Here is a 20,911-nt window from a genome sequence, read left to right as displayed (position 1 = left end):
ACACTCTAAATATTGTACAAACTTCAAACTATAATCTGGACCGTTAGAAAATATCAACATATGACATAACAATAACAACGAAAAAAATATGAGTATAGTGTCAACGGTTGATGTTGTGTTGAAACTGACATCAAAATTTTAAAATTTTACATTATGTTGATATTATGTTGATACTACTGAGAAGTTTGGAGTTTTAAATATTTAACTATATCTGGGAATGGGTAAGGGCACCCACAACGCGTCTCGCGGGTGTCCCTTATCTCGTCCCTCCGAGACAAGACGGGCACGAGATGCGTTGCAGCGTCCCGTCTCGTCCCCAGCCTGCCGAGACGGCGCGCGAGCTGTCTCGCCACGCGCCTGCGCGACTTGGCGCGCTCCGGTGCCATGCATGACGCCCACTCGCCGACCCGCGAGTGGGCTTCGTCACGCTGACGCAATAAATCATTTTTTTAAAAAAATTGAATTTAATAAAATAAATTTAAAAATTAAAAACGGTCATATGACCGTTCAACGGTCATTTTCCTTTTTTTTAATTTTAATTTTTAATTTTTTTACTCTATAAATACTCCTATTTCATCCTCCTCACACACAAACACACATCTATTCTTCTCAAATTACCTCCATTTCCTCTCCAATTTTCATCTCAAATCACCTCTTTTATTCTTCTACCAAAGTTAATACATTCATGGATCCATTTGAGCAAATGCGTCGAATAATGGAAGAATCACTTGAAGAAGATCGACGTAGGGAGGCGGAGGAAGCCGCGCCGCCCCAAAGACGATCCCGGACTTACATCCATCGTAACCGGGAGGAAGCCGCCGCAAGGTTAGTACACGACTACTTTTGTGATAACCCGGTATGGGGAGATACCTACTTCCGTCGCCGTTTCCGCATGCGGCGACCGCTATATCTCCTCATCGCAAATACATTGGCAGCCCGGGAAGAGTTCTTCCAAGAAGGGTTCGACGCCGTTGGCCATCCCAGCCACACGACGCTGCAGAAGTGTACTGCAGCAATCCGTCATATTGCGACTGGACAAACGGCGGATGTGTTCGACGAATACCTCCACATTGTAGAAAGCACTGGGAGAATGTGCTTGATGCAATTCTGCAAAGGCGTTCATGCAGCCTTCACCAACGAATTTCTCCGGAAGCCAAGCACGACAGATTGTCAGTTTCTACTCCACCTTCACGAAGAAGTGCACAGATTCCCCGGGATGCTTGACAGCATCGATTGCATGCATTGGCAATGGAAGAATTGCCCTGTGGCATGGAGGGGGTCATACACGAGTGGCCACAAAGGCACCCACCCCACCGTTATACTCGAGGCCGTTGCCGACTACCGGCTATGGATTTGGCATGCGTACTTCGGGGTCCTCGGATCGAACAACGACGTCAATGTGCTCAACCAATCCGACCTCTCCGCTGAAGTTTTGGATGGTAAAGCGTCGGCCATCAACTTCATCACTAACAACCGGCGGTATAAAATGGGGTACTATCTTGCCGACGACATCTACCCGAAGTGGCCAACCTTCGTGAAGACGTTCAACATGCCGGTGAACGAAAATCATGCTCTATTTACGCAGAAGCAGGAGGCTGCTCGCAAGGATGTGGAGAGGGCGTTCGGGGTTCTCCAAGCGCTCTTCAACATTATCAAATCCCCGGCTCGTACGTGGTTCATGGAGAGTATGGTCGACATCATGTATACGTGCATAATCTTGCACAACATGATTGTCGCCGACGAAGGACCTGAGGCGGGAAATTGGTTCGACCCTGAAACCCCGGAAGCTCTACCGCAAGTAGTCCGCCTCGCAGTGGAGTGCATCCGTCTTTGCAAGATCGGTTGTCTATTCGGGCAAGGACACGTGATTCTACCACCCCTGCCCAACTCCAAGATGATCTAATGGAGCACATTTGGGCAAAATTTGGCGGAAGAAATTAAATTATGTATTTTTCATTTTTAAGGATTTTTAATTATGTTTTTTTTTAATTTTTTAAGATTTTAAGTTGTAATTTTATTTTATTTAATGAAATGTGTTTTTATTAATTGAATTTGTTGGAACTAAAAATAAAAAATGAAATTAAATGAATAGTAAGTTAAGAGATGGTTAAGAGACGAATAAGAGATGGAGGGTTGCAGGTTCTGTCTCTTAGTTAAGAGATAGAGTGAAAAGTACAGTGAGACCCATAAATAATTAAGAGATGAAATGGTTAAGAGACGGATAAGAGACAAAATTGCGAATGACTAAACGAGGTAAAAAGTCCAATTTCCGAAGGAGGAATTTCGTTGGAGCATGGAAACAAATAGTGGGCTCCAAAATGCAGCTGTCTTTGCAGCAGCATCTTGTCATTTCTTCAACAAAATCATTGTTCTATGCTAACTCCTCACCCCACATTTATGGAAAATTATTTTAATTCAAAATATTTGCAAGTCTTTCTTACAATAATTGCCTGCTACAAAAATAAATCCACTACAGTAGATATCTGCATTCAATAACATGGAATTAAATCCAACCCCCATTTACGGATTTCACAGTAGTACCATTTTTTAAATTCGTTGTCATGAATTCAATAGTGGATATACATATACATATATGTTTAACGAAATTGCTTGGAAGAATAATGATCTAGTAGTACTACATTTCTTGTGTATTTAATGATTCTGCTCGTGCTATAATTATTTGGTTGAATGGTAATTTAGGAGACCAAATTTTAGTTGATTATTAATCATCAGATTATACTCTCACCAAAATCATATGTACATTCTAGCAAAAGAGTAATCTTCAAATAGGGGTGTCTAAGTGTGTTCGTATCCAATCAGAGTCAAACACAATCAGTATCCGGCTAAATGTTTCGACTTATGTTGTAAACATGCGGTACGACAGTACCAGAGCATTAAAATGACACACAATTCGAGTATCGATTATACCAAACACCTCTTACTAGTAGAGTATTATATTTAAACCTTTAGTTTATGGAATATTAAAAGTTTATATTAGAAAACTAAAAAAATTAAACATAAGATATTATTATATATTTTATTTCTTTTAATAAAAGGTATTAGGGGAACCCTATTACGCGACCTAGATACTGAAAAAAACGAGGGAAATTTGGGATCAAATATCCGATTTTTTTCCCGAATCAAGTACCCGACCCGACCTAACCCAACCCTATTGTCTTGGCCAGCCTTCATGACTGCATTTAACTTCTTAAGGAGTTTATCTATTTCTTTTAATTGGAAACCGTTGTAGATATGCAAATTCTTGGCAATGACAATCTAGAGTCACTTATATCCTGAAACACTATATCAATTTCAAGTGAGCTAGATCAACAAATGACAAATCCTACTATATGTTTTCAAACAATATACTATATTGGGTGTAATTCTATGTATCTCTTCCATTTAGTGCCAAAATTCACCTCACAGAAGCTCATTCTGCCACGGCTAGACGTTCCCCTCCGGCTCGTTTGATTTCACCAGCGCGACTGCTTCTTCGTCTAGTTTGTTGCTAGACGAGACCCGCTCCTTCCCACCTGGCTGAGACGAGGCATGACCGTACCATACCATCCCGACAACTGCAATCACCATCCCGACAACCACATGTAGGTTGAGCCCCTCTCGCCCGAAGAAAAGGAAGCCTAACGTTAGCACGAGGATGGTTTTCAGGTGAGAAGCACTTGGAATGAAACGGCCGTGAATCTTCCTATGCAGATGAACTGGATTAGATTGGTTCCTATTGCGATGGCACAAGATATTCCAACAAACATCTGTACACGAAAAAAGAGTGAATAATACGAAATCATGCTATAGGACTCGTGTTCTTTTTTAACATGCTCACCGTTGATGAGAAGGTGTAGTTATACGCGTCTACCCTCTTGCTCGTCAGCCAGTAATCCATGAAGGGGCCGACCAGCAGCAACGATGCAGCCCGGGGTGGTGCCGTGTGGCCTAACAAGTTGAACGAACCGATGGAGTGCTTCCGTTGAAGATGATGAACAAACTGCAATTCAATTGAATAAAACACAGTTTCATGATTCATTTCAAAGATTTGTTAAAAAGTTGAAAGGGGAAACATGACTTACATACTGCTGCAGAGAAGTGCTCCAATGGCGCTATGACCGCAGCAACGAACCCCTTAGCATTAACACTCACATCGTTGACTGTACGGATCGCCACGCCCAACAGAACGACCACGATGCTCAGCTTGGTGTCCCTCGAGTACCTCACTCTGTCCAGCTTGACTTCGAGGAGGCACGAGACAGGAATCATGCTCAGCTTCGCGATCTGACAGAAGCCAAAGCACGAGATTAAGAAACACACAAATATATATCAATGCCATCAAATGGCTCAGAGAGTGACCTGATAGAATCCAACTGAGTTCCACATCAAGCTCACATTCATCCCAACGATAGAGAAATTCGCAAACAAGACGAACTTCACAAGATCCGACACTGGGAGAGTCGAGCTCTGGATGTATCCATGCCATGCCGTTTGAGGATTAAAGTCATCACGGTCGTGGCAGCAAAATGCAGGCCAGTTAAAGTTGTAGCTACAAAATAATAGGCAGATTTTAAGCAATCTTTCTCTCCCATTACATATCTTAGCAAGTTGGATGAACTCGACCATCAAAAGACAAGTATGTTAATGTTGAGACGGGCCATTTTCTCTTTCGAGAATATGTTTAGGGGGATAGACAGAGTTAACATACCGAAAGTGAAACCGTAGGAAGCCATCAAACTTTTATTAACAATGATGATTCCAACTGAGGTGACAATGTTGCACAACCAAGCAGCCAAATCAAGAGCTACCTTGTTTTCCTCCTTGCTTTTTGGAGACATTCTCTTCTGTTTTAAGAACAAAATTCCAATAAAATCAGATTGAAGGAGGGGATTTGCTGTAATGTTTCTAAATCGAGTTCATTTCAATCTAGGCCGACTAAACAAATCATTCTAATGAATGCAAACCAGTGTAAACGATTCAATCAGAAAACAAAGGAAACTCTCAAACAAATGTTATTGGTTTGTTATAAATGAAGTTACAATATCAATATGAAGTCATAATATCTCTACAACTCAAGTCTTCAAAGCCAATTTCTGTGAGATTTTATCAGATGCTACTAATTCATAACCATCAGACACTTAATTGATATAGCATTCAAGCATCAATATATCAAACAAAATTTCATTTTTCATTTATTTAAGGGAGGAAATTTGGGATTAATACGTGCCACAATAATGTTCTACAAATTCAGACAAATAAGCTATTTGCTAGAAGAAGCTAAAAAGCATCAGCTCCTTTACCCCTGCACCTGTCCAAGCAAAACAATTTCAGTTTCAATCCATAGTAAAACATCAATTCTTGAAAACACACTCACACAATCACTAAATTGTAACCCTGCTCATCAAATCCAAGAGAGAGGGGGGAGGGATTCCTCAATTCCCCACTACCATGAGAGAGCCAATGTAGCATTCAACCATCACAATTTTTTGAGGAATTCAAGCATTAATACATGAAGCAAAGATTCAAGTCTAGACTATAAATAGATAATAACACAGTGCTTTTAAAGAAGAAAGAATGAAATAGATGCTTGCCACAGTATTTTCTTTTTTAAATTTCAATTCAATCAGCAATAAAACAGTGCAAAAATCAGTTATTAGCCAAACACACAATATCACTATTACCAGAAAAGGTCAAAATTTGATCTTTATCTCCTAACTCAGAAAATCCAGAACAAGAATGGAAGTTGGCAATAATTTTAGGTTGTGCATATGATTGGGGGATTCAAAGAAGAGTAGATAAATGAGTTGTTACGACCTTACCCCGTGATTTCCCAATTGTAGATCGCAACGTAAATCAACAAACCACAATCGATGAAATTAACGCAGCAAGGAACAATCGAAGAGGAATTATATTAATGCAAACGTAAAAGATCAACAATACAATGCAACGTAAGGAAACAGAGGATATAGCTTCAGATCCACGATCTAAGCTCATGAACAAACACACAGCATAACATGACATGAAGATGGTGTTGTGGTCCCTTTTATATGCATCCGATCACACACCCCACGCCTTCTTTGCCACCTCACTCCGCCACCTCAGCCTGCCAGCTCGGTTGAACCATGTGCTACTTATTGATCCACATAAGCTTATTCATATCTAGTAATTAACTACGCACCACGTAGCTAGCTATGTTGCATGCACATACGAATATTGCTCGAGATAATTGTGCATGCAACAATACCCCCTCCTTAAGGTTCCTTGTCCTCAAGGAACCAAGGGAATCTTTCCTTAATAACCTCTGCAAATTCCCATGATGCATCAGCCGGGGACATACTCGCCCAATAAATCAACCATTTCGTGACCGCTTGATTGTGTCTCTTCCCCATTTTTCGTTCCAGAATAGCCTGTGGTATAACATCATTGATGTTTGATATTGGAGGAAGATCAGCCACTGGGCCAGTAGGTGGAGCAGCCGGTTTCAACAGAGAAACATGGAACACATCATGAATGTTGGCCGTCGAGGGCTAGTTGAGTCTACAAGCAACCTTCCCAATCTTGTCAACCACCTGATAAGGGCCAAAATACTTCGGCTCAAACTTTTGATGATGCCCTCGAATAGACTTCTACCTGTAGTTCTACAGCTTCAACCAAACCCAATCTCCCACCGTGTACTCCTTATCACTTCTATGCTGATCAGCCTGCTTCTTCATCCTATCAGCGGCCTTTTGCACGCTCTTTTTGAGTATTGTTATCATCTCCTCTCTGTCTCGGAGTGCAATGTCCACAGCCTCCACATTTGAATCTCCCGGTAGGAAAGGAACATGCAGGGGAGGAGCAAATCCATACAAGGCTTCAAAAGGAGTCATCTTAATGCTAGAATGATACGCGGTATTGTACCAATACTCAGCCAATCCCAACTAGTGAACCCAAGAATGCGGTTTCTCTTCCATAGCACATCTCAAATAGCATTGCAGACACCTATTTATCACCTCTGATTGCCCATCAGTTTCAGGGTGATAAGCAGTTGAGTATAACAAATCTACTCCCAAGAGTGTTAAGAATTCTTGCTAAAAAACTCCCGTAAATATGGATCCTCGGTCACTCACAACCTTAGTTGGCATTCCATGAAGTTTAAAAACCGAATCCCTAAACACTTCAACTACTTTTTTGGCTGTAAAGGGATGTGATAATGCCATGAAATGGGCATACTTACTCAATCTATCCACCACCACCATAATTGTATCTTTTCCTTGTGAATTTGGAAGAGATTCAATGAAATCCATAGTCAAGTCTGTAAATATTGCAGCAGGCATAGGCAGAGGCTGCAATAAACCAGCTGGGGAGGAGTTCCCTGGTTTGTATCTCTGACAAGTAACACGCACCCTCACAAAATCCCTTCCTTCATTCCTCATCTTAGCCCAGTACAACAGGGCAGAAATTCGCATGTATGTGCCCAATACTCCAGAATGTCCAGCCAAGACAGATTCATGGAAGATAGATAGAATTTGAGCCTTCAATTGTAAGTGATTCCCTACTACCAGTTTACCCTTTCTTCTCAGTTTCCCATTGCACCAAGTATACTGAGGGTGTGAATCTGAATTTGTGAATCTGCCTCCCATGTTGCTTTGATCTTTGCAATCAACTCCAAGGGAATAATGAAGGAAGTTAAAGCATAAGTCAAAGCCTCAGGTACTCGAGATAAGGCATCTGCTACTGCATTCTCTCTGCCCTTCTTGTATCTGATCTCATAATTAAAATGCATAAGCTTAGACATCCAATCTTGCTGAGTAGGAGTAGTCAATTTCTGCTCTATCAAGTACTTTAGACTTTGGTGACCAGTTAAAATAATAAACATCTTACACTGAAGATAATGATACCATTTTTTAACTTCCATAAGAATTGCCAACAACTCCTTCTCATATACAGACAGAGAGATATTTTGGAGATAAGGACTTACTGATAAAGGCTATTGGGTGCTTCTCTTGCATCAGAATTGCTCCTATTCCTACTCCAGAGGCATCTGTTTCAACCACAAAGTCTTTAGAAAAATCTGGCAAAGCAAGCACCGAAGCTGTTGTCATGGCAAGCTTTGATTTATCAAAGGCTTCTTGAGCTGCAAGTGGCCAGCTGAACACTGCACCCTTAATTACCTCTACCAGAGGTCTAGCTATCACCCCATAATTGTGTACAAACCTCCTATAATAACCAGTTAATCCCAGAAAACTTCTGACCTGCTTGAGAGTTCTAGGCTGAGGCCAATTTTTAACAGCCTCTATTTTACCTTCATCTGTAGCTACTACATCTTCATAGATCACATGCCCAAGATATTCAACCTTCCTGCACCCAAAATTGCATTTGGATCTCTTGCCCAGGAGGCATTGCTCCTTTATCAACTTCATCACTATAGTTAAGTGTTGTTGATGCTCTCATTTACTCTTGCTATATATGAGAACATCATCAAAAAAGACCAGTATAAATTTCTTCAGATGCTCTCTGAAAATAATATTCATCAGATTTTGAAATGTAGCCGGGGCATTGGTCAAGCCAAATGGCATCACTAAGAACTCATAGAGACCAGAGTGTGTTTTGAAGGCAATGTTGTATACATCCTCGGGCTTCATTCTCACATGCCAGTATCCAGACCTTAAGTCTATCTTTGGAAACCAAACAGCATTTCACAACTCATCAAGCAACTCTTCAATCACTGGAATGAGGTATTTGTCCTTCACTGTGATAGCATTCAATGCCCTGTAGTCCACACACATTCTCCAGGAAGAGTCCTTCTTTACTAATACTATGGGGCTAGCAAATGGGCTCTCATTGTGCCTTATCACTCTAGCTTCAAGCATTTCAGCAACCATGGATTCAATTACATCCTTTTGTCGAGCTGCATATTTATAAGGCCTTATGTTGACTGCTTCTGCCCCTTCCTTAAGAACGATTTTGTGATATTGCTGCCTTTGTGGAGGTAGCTTCTTGGGCTCCTCAAACAGCTCTGCATAAGCCTCCAAGACTTGCTTAAGAGCAGGCCATAACTCTTCTACACTGATCTCCAAACAACTACCAAAATTTCCTTCCACCGAGGGCATTATCCGACTGAGTTTCCTCTCATTTTCATCCTCTTCTTGCTGGTTCAGGATATGTAAGCAATGAAGTTGCTTAGTTTTTGGTGACCACAACTCTCCTTGTAACTTCACCTCCACTCCTTCTACTTCGAAGATCATACTGAGCTTATTAAAGTTCCACTTGATTTCACCCAAGGTAGACAACCATTCTCCTCCCAATATCAAATCATATGTCTCCAGATTAATAATGTAAACCTCGGCTTTGAACATTGAGCCCCGCATCTCTCATTCTAAGTTATCACACTTCTGTTTACACTGCAAAATCTGCCCATTGGCTACCTTTACAGCCTTAGAATTACTGGAGTTAAGTCACAATTGATCTTCCCAGCTGTTTTAGCACTCAAGAAATTATGAGTACTGCCCGTGTGTATCAGTATTTTGAGAGCTCTCTTCTGACATATTCACTTGATTCTCTTTACTTGAGGCACATCTTACCTCCACACTGCGTGCAGTGATAGTTGTAGGTCAGTTTCCTCTCCCTCCTCTCCATTTTCTTCCGGCTCACCATTCTCCACTACCTCATCATTGTGGTGAGGGGGTCGATCACCATTTTTAACCGCTTCCGCATCGATATTTTTCTCTCTCTTACTTTATCATTTCTCCACTTTAACTATTTATTATGGTTTTTATAAACGAGTGTGTAAAAGTGACTGGTGCTCCAAAGAGCATCTACAATGGTCGGACAATCATCCGCCCTAGTGATTGCCACATCGATATTTCTTAGTCCGACCTTTCCTTCTGCAGTGGTTCCACCCTAGTGTCCGCCCTATCAATTACTCATTTTCATTTTAATTTTAATGTTATTATTATTATTTTTTTATGTTTTAACATATTATAAATAGCAAAATTAAATACTAAATTAAATGAAAAGCATGCATTACTTAGTTTTGTAAAAAGAAGTTACAAGTTATATATTTAATTTAATTTTTTTGTTTTCAAATAAAAAATAACAAAATATAATATATTATAAAACAAAATAAATTTAAATAATATACTTACATTAATCGAATAAAATGAGAAAAGTATAATAAAAGTCAAAATTAAAAACAAAATGTTGAGTTTGGGGCCAGAACCCACAACCTCTATAATTTTTCAAGACACATTTACATAAATTTTGTATTGAAAACAAACAAAGTTTTACATAAAGCAACAAAAACTCTCTTTTAAATGTAAAACTAATTGTCCCACATCGAAATCACAAAGAACCTTAGAGTTGAAAACCTAAATATAAAACTACCGTTTATCCCACGTCAAAGTCACAATGAAAATTGGAGTTGAAAACCTATCTATAAAAGATTTACTGAAGTGAAAGATTATATTCTACAAAATATATTCTTTCATTAATTCATGGATCCGTCTTTTAGTATGGACCATTGTGAAATTATAGTTTTTTTAAATTTAAAAATTGATTTTTTATAATTATTTTTTTTATCGTCCGCCGTCCATCGTCTGTAGTCTTGCAATGGACGGACGAGGGCTCGGGCGACCGAACTTTCGGCCGTCCCACTTGCCTGTGGTCCTACAATGGGCAGACGATCGCGGATGAGGATGAAAACGCGCGATCATCTGGACGATCGCCGAACCATTGCGGATGTTCTAAAGTGGGACAGATGGAGTATCATTTTATTTCACACAGACAATTAAAAACGAAATATATAAAATAGTGATGATGTGGAAATGAGATGAACTGTAGAATGAGATCTGTGATGGGCTCCCATTGCATGGAAATAGACTTTGAATGGGCTGCTGGCATGGCAAGAAGAAATAGAAATGTGCTTTGAGACAGACTCCGCATTTAAGGCCACCATTGCTACTGCCCTTACTATCCAATTGTATGAAGAATTTAGTCCATTTTAATGCTCTATTTAACATAATTGTTTATTAGTTACTAATAAGTACTATTAATTTGAATTAACATTAAAGAATTGTCTGAAATCATAGTTGAAATAATAAAAAAATTCATATATCCTCCTTTAATTGTTTGCTTGTTGGTGTCTCGTGTTCTGTTATATTTAAACCGCGACACATTCTCTGATTCAGAAGTTTCTTGTGTTTATTGTACAACCAAATGCTTAGACAAATTATTGATTCAAAAGTCCTCATCAATTTAACTTAGATGAATATACATAACATTTTCACTTCGCCAACTTTATTAACATATTTGTAATAACATTTTTTTTATTTTTTCCATAACTCCCATTTTATATATGTATAAATTTAAAAATTTATCCAAATTTATATAAGAAAATAGCATAATTGCTTAAAACTCAGCTTCTGTATCATGATGATAGATAGATAGCTGCTATAAAATGTAAAATACTTTCTCCGTCCGATAGTAGCAGATCTAGAAATTTCATATCGGGGTGAGATAAATAATTGCACAGACTTAAGATTTAAAATTCAATTGTTCTTTTTTTTCTTTAGTTATCTCAACTATTTTTTTCTAGTTAGACACTTCATTATATATAAAAAAAATAAATGTATTTAGTGATATTACTTGAAAAATTTCACTATTTAAAAAAAGAGACTATATTCATACAACAAAGAATTAATTTTAGTTTATAAAAAGTTTTAAAAAATATTTAAATCTTAAATATGAGCAATTTAGAACCGTTAATACGTAGTAGTACTAAATGATTATATCAACCTGCACCTGAGACAATATAGCAAAATAGCAAAAATTGCTATTGAGAGGATTTAAAATTGGGACAATACCGTGATAAATGAGCATTTTACTATTAGGTTACTTATAGTTTATAGCGAAAATGTAATTTTTTGGTTTCTGATATTTGAAAACAAAAACAAACTTTATTCTTAACAAAAATACCGGCCCATGTAGTAAAAGCCCGATTTGATTTTTCTTCGCCTCAATAAACCCTAATCCCAATCTCCTCATTTCCTTTACTCTTATTCCTCTGAACAGAATCAAATCAAATCAAATCAAATCAAATCAATTCAGTTCAATTCAATCGCTCTCCTCAACTTGGGAAATTCCGTGAAACGTCGCCGAAATTACAGAATTTCTGCTGCTTCTTTTGAGAAATTCGATTTTTAGTTTGAGATTTAATTTTGGATTGAGGGATGAATGCGTCCCTCAAATTCAAACATCCTTCACTTTGTCAGCATTTTCGATCCGTAATATGCTGGCCATAATTGGATGGAGATTTCGTTTATTTTAGTGTGAAATTGAAATTGGATCTGTGATGATAATGTTTCTCAAAACATTCGCAGTGGCCGGCTGAGAGCTTTCGCCTTCGCCGGGCTTGAGAGCTTCTGATGCTTTTCTCCTTCCTTGGATGTCTCAGATCTTTTTCATATTCTCTAACTTCAATTTACGTTTATTTTTTCAGTAAATTAATTTCTTCGGTAATTGAACTTCTCAATTAAAATTCTTGATTAATTCTGATTTTTTTTTTAATTTGTAATAATTACTTGTATTTAAATTTTGTTAAATTTATTCTAATAATGATTAAGAATGAAATTATTTGGAGTTAGCTCTACAGCATTCACAGAGCTCTTCCAAACTAAGTCCTAATTTTGCAATTCAATCTTAGATTATATTTTTATACTCTCTTTGTCCCGGACTACTTGCACTTATTTCCTTTCTGGGCGTCTCAAGTTATTTGCACTCTTTCCATTTTTAGTAAAAATTATCATCTACAGCCGCAATTGTTGACTTTGCTATACACTCATTCCTTAATCTCCGTGCCGAAAAGGAAATGTGCTAGTAGTCCGGGACGGAGGGAGTATTATTTTATCTTGTAAACCGAACACCACAATAGAGTATAACTAATTTTTTTTTAAAATATTTAAAAATGGGGAGGGCTCGGCTGTTAGCACTTTCCGCAGCATCATCCCATCGCCGTGCGGCGCTTTCTCTCTCCTTGAGAGGCCTCGGCCGCTGCAATGGACTCCCACTGTGAATGATCTAATGAAATTGATTACAAATAATTCAATTGTAATTTGCCGACAGATTTTAAATTGGAAATAGACTTGTGAAAATAAGAATGGAGATACAATTCTTCTCCAGTATTAAAATGGAGGTATCTTCATATTGATTAGTGATGAACTTAGAAAATAAAAATGAATGTGGCAAAATTACAACATGATTTAAGCGTACGTTCATATGATGGTGCATGGGTTCAAAATCCCCATAGTTGTTCATTTGATGATGGATGGTCAAAAATCCAAATTTGTCTCTGGTAAAAAGTTAAAAAAAAAAAACATTTTAGAATTGGGAGTTTGAGCTAATTTACAGCACATACTGAAGTTAATTATTTGCAATTAATAATCATACTAGCAATTAAAAATTCTTAGTAGTACTTAATAATATAAAAGAATTGATAATGAGAAGCACTTTGGCCACTGTGCTGTATTGATCGAATTTAGTCTTTTTTGGATGATACCGTTTAAAATTAACGGTCAAGTACAGTTTAAACAATTTTGACTAATTTAGAGGTTTAAATTTGAATATTTAATCTTATTCTAATTTTAAAAAACAAATTCACACTCTCACTCCCAACTACCCTACTATCCTTCTCTCAACACCCTCTTCTTCGCCTTGCACTCACTCCACCACCCTCCTCCATCGCCGCCCGCCCCCACCTTTGCCACCACTCCCGGCTTGCCTCCCTCTGTTGGGTTAAGTCTGGTTTTGATGACCAAAAGTCAGCAACACTTCAAATTTTTCTTTGGTTGGCAAACCGTTGGGAATTGTGTCATGAGGAGTTATTTGAATTAGTTGTGTTAAGCTGATTCAGATTGGTAAGCCGAGGGATATAAAAGGGGCAGCTCAACGGATTAACTTCTCATATGTTTTTCAAGATTCAGTTAGAGAAGCCGAGTTTCTTCACTGTGTGAGTTGAGAGAAACACCTGTAATCAATAGCTAGTTGTGCATCCTTTCTTGATTGAGTGAGTTTTCATAAAATAGAAGGCAAGAGTGTAGTTTTGATTGTGTGTGTGTATGCTGCTAGCCGAGAGTTCATGAGATAGAGTTGTATCTTGTTTTCATTCTGCATCCGTGATCAAATAAAGGCACCATCTTCCTCCCGTGGATGTAGGTTCATTCGAACGAACCACGTAAAATCCTTGAGTCTCCATTCTTGTTTTGATTAACTGTTGCATTGAAGGTGTTTGTTGATTTGTCCCAGTGAGTGTTATTCTCACTGGCTTGATCGCGACACTATCCTCACACCCTCTGCTCCCTCCTCTTCTCCCTGAGCTTCATCTCGGCCATCCAGCACAAGACCGACGCCGAATCCCAATCGAGAAGATGCTGGCCCGGGAGAAAGGGGACTCGACGCTGCTGGCCAAGTGCGTCGAGGAGCTGAAGCGGAAGGGTGTCGAGTTCGATCTTCTCACCAAGTTCGTATCAGTTTTTGCTACTGCTTCTCCTGGTGTTCAATTCGCCGCTGCTGCTTGATGCACTTTTTATTAGCACTATAAATACCTGCAAGTATACAGAGTAAATCTAGTATAGCTAAAGGTTAGTATCGGGATATCGAACTCGGGGAATATAATTGCAACTGGCTATCATGTACTAAGCGTCATATACTATCTAGAGAAACAAGAGTTTAGGGTTAAAATAAATAAAACAAGTAAACAACTAATTGCAATTAAATCACAAAGATAAAGTATGAGAGATAAGGGAATTCCAAGGATGTGCGTTCACGGTTATAATTATACAAATTCATACTGCAATATCCTAGCACAGTTATTACTTCGATAGAACGAGTCACATAAGTTTTGCCCATGCGGCACAAGCGTAGATTACTAACACTAGAGTTGTCAATCCTAAATTCGTAACTCCAAAAAGTTCCTAAGATCCTTGAAAAGTCCTCACTCTCAATTAACAGTGCCGTTTTAAGGGAAGCTAATTGTAGTATCCACTAAGTGGATCTAACTCGCCAATCCCATCTCATGATTATATAGCAAGTTATATTAAATCATCACCGAATGTGTCACTCAAACGTGAAGTATTATAGAACAACTTAGGGAAGAAACGAAGTAAAAACAAAACAGATATTAAATAGAAAATGAAATTGTATAACCAAAGTCGTTACTAACACATCCTTAGAATCCTATGAGTTTAGTTACACATAAATGAATAAGCTAAAAACATAGATTGTAGGGAAAACAAAATGAACATAAGTGCTAAAGCAAATAAAACCCAAAGGTTGAATCCTTGTAGCTCTTTGATGATCTCTTGCTTCCTTCTTCAACCCTTGCACTATGAAGAACTCTCAAATTTATGCTATGGAATTAATTAGAAAAGAGAAGATCTAGATGAAGGATTAAGGTTGGAGGAGGGGTTATGAAGGCTCTCCTTTTGGGGGCTATGGAAGGGTGAATATTATGAATTAAGTTATGGGGTATATATAGACTTGAAAAGGATTTAAATTTTGCTAAAAAGTTTCCTCCAAGCAATACTAAATATGGAATTTTCGTTCCTCATAGGTTAAGGAAAAGATTTGGCTTCACGAGGTAATGTCTTCTTTTCTTCTTTGAATTTTCGGCTAAAATTCTGCACTTGACAACTTTGCGCGACTTTGGTAGAACAGCCATAACTTTCTCCAAAGAAGTCCGATTGATATGATCAAGATATCAACGCGAATCTCTTTCGAATACGAAGAGAATGACATATAGAACTCCCTGATCGGACTTCAAGATCACCGGAAAATTGAGTTTGAACACAGATTATCGTGCGCGATCGGGCCCAGCGGGCCGCTGGACAGCTCCAAAACCCTCTGGACTCGTTGCAGCGACAGCTGGCATGGGTCCAGCGGGCCGCTGGGTTGCACTTCAGTTCCAGTTTCCAGATTTGACGTTTTTATGTTTTTTTTTCAGCTCTATTTTGCACATTTCGCACAAAACACGTCAAAATATCAAAATGGATAAAATATGCGAGGAAGCGGGCGATGGTGGCCCATTTGTTGACGAAGCGAGGGTGGGCGCAAATGATGGTGTCATCCTTGTCGGGGTGAAGGCGCGATGATTGACTTGAGGGGAGAGCTGGTTGCACTAGTGGAGGCGGCAGCTCTTACTGGAGGGGGGGGTGAATGAGGGATTTAGGAATGCGGCGACATCGATGAATAGCGTCGGAATCACCAAAGTTATTGATTGGATTGCTTTATGTGTTTGTTTTTTGCTTTAAGGAAATCTAAGGGAGAAGAAGAGAAGAAACGTAATTTGTAACCCAAAAAATTAAGTTATAACTTAGTTGTCAATGTAATTAGTAACATAATCCAGTCAAAATAGTTTAAACTGTCGTTGACCATCTTTTTTAAACGGTGCCGTCCAGAAAGGACTAAATCAGGCCCGTTTTCAATTGTGAGAGACGGAATAATTCAAAAGATAGTATTTTGGACCAATATTGTAAAATCGTCATATATTTAGGACCACTTTTAATCTTTAGTCTAAAAGAATTGATAATGAGACGCACTTGTGCCATTGTGCTATATTGCTATATACACCTTTTCTACTTGAATAGGAGTTCTATTTTATTTTGTTTTGGCTCAAAATTTTAAGAAATGTTAAGAAAAGTGGATAAAGAATTTTAAGAAATGTTAAGAAAAATGAATGAAAAAGTTAGTGAAATATGAGTCATACTTATATATATTAGTTTTAAATGAAATACAAGGACAATTCGTGAGGGAGAGTGAGCGCATGATTCTTTAATTATTATATTTATACAAAATTCTCTCTCTTCTCACGTGTTAATTTAAGATTAACCGTATCTTTATTACTCCATCCGTCCCCAAAGAATATGCACTTTAGGTTCGACACGGGTTTTAATGCAAGATTGGTAAAGTAAGAGAGGGGTAGGAAGAAAAGTAGTTAAAGTATTGTTAGTGGGGAATGAGTCACACCTCATTAGTGAGAAGAGAGTTTCCAAAATTAGAAAGTGCATATTCTTGTGGGACGGACTAAAAAGGAAATAGTGCATATTCGTGTGGGGCGGATGGAGTATTATATAGCTACCATGTTTATCTTCATATTTACCTCATCATTTATTTTCTGTTCTATATGCCATTTTTTTTTAAATCCTTAAATCTTCCAATAGTAGGCGTGACAACTCATATTTTAGTGTTGTGATTGGTATGTTGATGTGCATAATTATTGAGTTTTTTGTGCTCAAAATGGTTATTTCCAGTCAATTACTATATGTTTTGGAGTTCAAGTGTTTGTTGAGTGTTTTAGGCGAAATAGGCGAAAAACGGAGTAAAAAGAAGCTCCACCCGGTCGGGTGAATATTCTGTGAATAATTCCACCCGGCCGGGTGGCATCACAAGCCATGAAGAATTCTAGAAAGTGGCGAACAAGTCGTACCCGGGCGGGTGAATTTCCAGTACAATAATTGTACCCGGTCGGGTGGTCCGCTAAAGTATACGAAATTCTAGAAACTATCACCCGACCGGGTGATTTTCCTGTGGATTAATTCCATTCGGCCGGGTCCGTCGCTCTGGCGTTTTTCTAAAGTGCAAACACGATTTTTAGAAGAGGGAAATAAGAAGGAAGAATTAGGTCAGTTCTGGGTATTCGATACTAGCCGCCAAACACACACACTCTTTCTCAAGAACTCTTGGAAGAAGATTGAAGATCCAATCTTCAATTCCTCCGCCAATTGTAATTCGTATCATGATTTCCACTGTTTTTCCTAATTTTGATTTGTTTTCTACCATGAACATGAGTAGCTAAACTTTTCATGTAGAATCCTTGGTGAAGATGCATTGATTCATATTTTTAATCCAATTGACTTCGTTTTATCTTCCTCTTGCAATTGTTTGAATTATTCCTGTGCTTTTTCCTATCAATTGCTTGATCACCAATTGAGAGTGTTAGAGTTTCTTAGAGTAATCGGGAGATGAAATATTTAATCTTGAAAGAGGAATAATTCACACCTTAATTCAATAGAACTCGGGAGAGTTGAGATTCTGAGTGAGATCTTTAATCTAATCAAACTAGTGGGAGTTAAGTCTAAGAATTAGAAGGGGGCTTCTATTATTACACATAATCTACGGATTTCTCACATCGGGAGAGGGTTTAATCTACGATTGTGATTGATTCAACAATTCTGGAGACTTCAAATGGTAAATCGGTTTCAATTAGGTTAGGCTATGAGTTGTGCATCAGATCCTTGAATTCTGCATTTTTCTCTATCATCTTCTACAACTTGCTCAAGTGCTTTCTTGTTTCAGTGCTTTATTTTAATCTATGGTTTTATATGCTTTTAGTAGTTGTTAGTTTAAAACCAAAATTCTTGATCGTCTGGATAATAGTTGAAATTTGTTCGTGTTACTTAGGTTTACACTTAATTATCTCTGTAGGATACGATCTACTCTTATTTGCTATTTGCTATAATAACCCCATACACTTACGGGTATTATTTAGGAAAAATAAAGTAGAGTCAAGTTTTTGATATTCAGAATAGTGGATTTTATTAGGTATCAGCAAAGTTCGCTGCCCCATTTTTTTAAATGTTGAAGTCCTTGAATCTTAATGATGTTTGGGCATTCTTAATTTAAGTTTTTTCATTTATTTTGTCTATTTTGAATTGAGTTTGCTGCTAAATTTTATAATCTTTGAAGTCCTTTGAATCCTAATGAGGTTTGGGAATCTCCAAATCCAACCCATCCAATTTTTGAAGTCCTTTGAATCCTAATGAGGTTTTGGGCATCTCCAAATCCAACCCAACTACATCACAATATATTTTAATCAACGAATTCCCAAAGCTACGCAAATGAGTTTTGTGTGAAATTACAATTGTACGTATGGAATTTGATTGCCACAAAAAAAAAGAATGTTTATGGAGAATTTGCGGAATTCAAGGTAATTTTCTTTTCTTTGCTATTAGCCTATTACCCTCTTCATCAATCATAAAAGGTTATTTTTTTTATTTTTCCAGAGAGAGATGGGAGAGCGGAGAGCAGAGAGAATGTCGGTTAAATCTTAGAATTAAAGAGCTTTTACGAGAGGAGACCGAATTTTGTATTAAAAAAAATTTAAAAAAGCTAATTTGAAAAGTGGCTCTCACTCTCCTCACAAATTGTCTCTGAGCATATCATTTCTCGTGCAAGTAAAAATGAGTTAGTGGAATATCAGAACTATATACCATTTATGGTCCGTTTTGTAGGGGGGCTATGGATTGATTGGTTAGTTTATCCTATTATTTCCATATGTTTTGCAGTTATGACACAAAGTCCGAAGGACCTGGGATTCAGCCCACGCGACCCTCCAAAATTCACTGTGCGTATAGGAAAAGATGAGGTTTCTATCCATGATTAATTTCAGGGTTTAGAGCATCCCCATACGTGCTCTTGCCAACGAGCACGGATGTGGGCCCGGACCCACTTTTACTCTATGTCCTTAGGCAAGATCACAACACCCACATCCGTGCTCTTCCGCAAGGACAAGCTCAAAGGTCCCACCATTCTATTATTCAATTTAAATAAAAACATTTTCACAAAATTAAAATGCATTAAAAATATCCGGAATACTATTACAAATTACAAAAAAATTAAAAAATACATAATTAAAATCCTAAAAATTAAAAAGTACATAATTAAAATCCTAAAAATTAAAAATTACATAATTAAATTCATAAAATAAAAAAAACCCACTACTCGTGGCCGAATTTCACCCAAATGTGTTTGATTAGGTCTTCTTGTAGCTCAATGTGGGCTCGGGTATCGCGCATTGTGTTCCTTGTTTCGATCCTCTCGCCCATCGTCGTATGCACACCTCGGCGTGGGGGAGACCTCGCGGTAGAGCTTCCGGCTTCATCCTCGTCGTAAAAGCTAGCCGCCATCGGTCCTTCATCAGCTATAATCATGTTGTGCAAGATAATATATGTGTACATGATGTCAGCGATATTTTTCGCGTACCACAGCCGAGACGGGGGCCTTCACAATGTTGAATCGGGCTTGAAGGACCCCAAAAGCTCTTTCGACGTCTTTCCGAGGGACTCTTGACGCTGCGCAAAAAGAACTCGTCTCAGGTCTTGCGGGTTGCTGAGCGTCTTCACAAAAGTCGACCACCTTGGGTAGATACCATCGGCGAGATAGTAACCCATGTGGTATGCATTTCCGTTGACGGTGAAGTCGATCGCCGGTGCTACACTATTCAAAACATCATTGAAGAGTGGTGAAGAATAGAGCACGTTCAAGTCGTTGTTGGATCCGGCAATACCAAAATATGCATGTCAAATCCATAGGCGGTAGTCGGCGACTGCTTCAAGGATAAGTGTTGGGCTGCCGCTGAAGAGAGGAGCTGAGTTGGATCGTGTGTGTTTCGTGTGCTTACAGGGAACACTAATACAAGTGCTCGGTCAAGACACCGCGCTTCTTAAATCCACTGGATCACTAGGTCCAGGAACCCAAGGAACACAGAGTGTTGTTGTCGTTGGACACGCTCGACTCTCCTTCAAAAATTAATCCCTCAACCCAAATTACTATTAAATTAGTATAGGGAAGTGGGGTCGATCCCACGAAGATGGATTCGTGATTAGTGTTTAGAGACTCTGGAAACAAGCGGCTGCTGCCACGCAAAGGGTTGAGGTTTATAACAACTACCACTAGACCTAGGCACGGAATTTAAATGCTAGACCTAAGAAACAGAATACTTCTAAAATCAGACATCAACACCGAAAGAAACAATAACTCGCTAGACCGTGTAAATGATTAACTAAATATGACTAGGCAGGAAGAATTAAAAAGTGGGGACCAGGACAATAAAATAAGGTAAGTACGGTAAAAGCTGCAACTAACAAACTCATGCATTTTC

At 38.5% G+C, this 20,911-nt stretch overlaps 1 non-coding gene and 2 pseudogenes across 1 annotated transcript; 2 read left to right on the top strand and 1 right to left on the bottom strand.

The window, feature by feature from the left end:
- Nucleotides 1–3,307: 3,307 nt before the first annotated feature.
- On the bottom strand, nt 3,308–5,480 carry LOC121767597 (annotated as a pseudogene).
- A 6,717-nt stretch (nt 5,481–12,197) lies between these two features.
- LOC121769586 lies at nt 12,198–12,295 on the top strand. The gene has a single exon (XR_006043615.1). It is a non-coding gene; the product is annotated as a small nucleolar RNA snoR99 (small nucleolar RNA).
- Nucleotides 12,296–12,323: 28 nt separating this feature from the next.
- LOC121769610 lies at nt 12,324–12,436 on the top strand (annotated as a pseudogene).
- Nucleotides 12,437–20,911: the final 8,475 nt, after the last annotated feature.

This window comes from Salvia splendens, chromosome 15, assembly GCF_004379255.2.
Source record: "Salvia splendens isolate huo1 chromosome 15, SspV2, whole genome shotgun sequence".
In the NCBI taxonomy this organism is placed as follows: domain Eukaryota; kingdom Viridiplantae; phylum Streptophyta; class Magnoliopsida; order Lamiales; family Lamiaceae; genus Salvia; species Salvia splendens.
The sequence above is the reverse complement of the archived record's forward strand: the minus strand, read 5'-3'. Positions and strand labels throughout refer to the sequence as shown.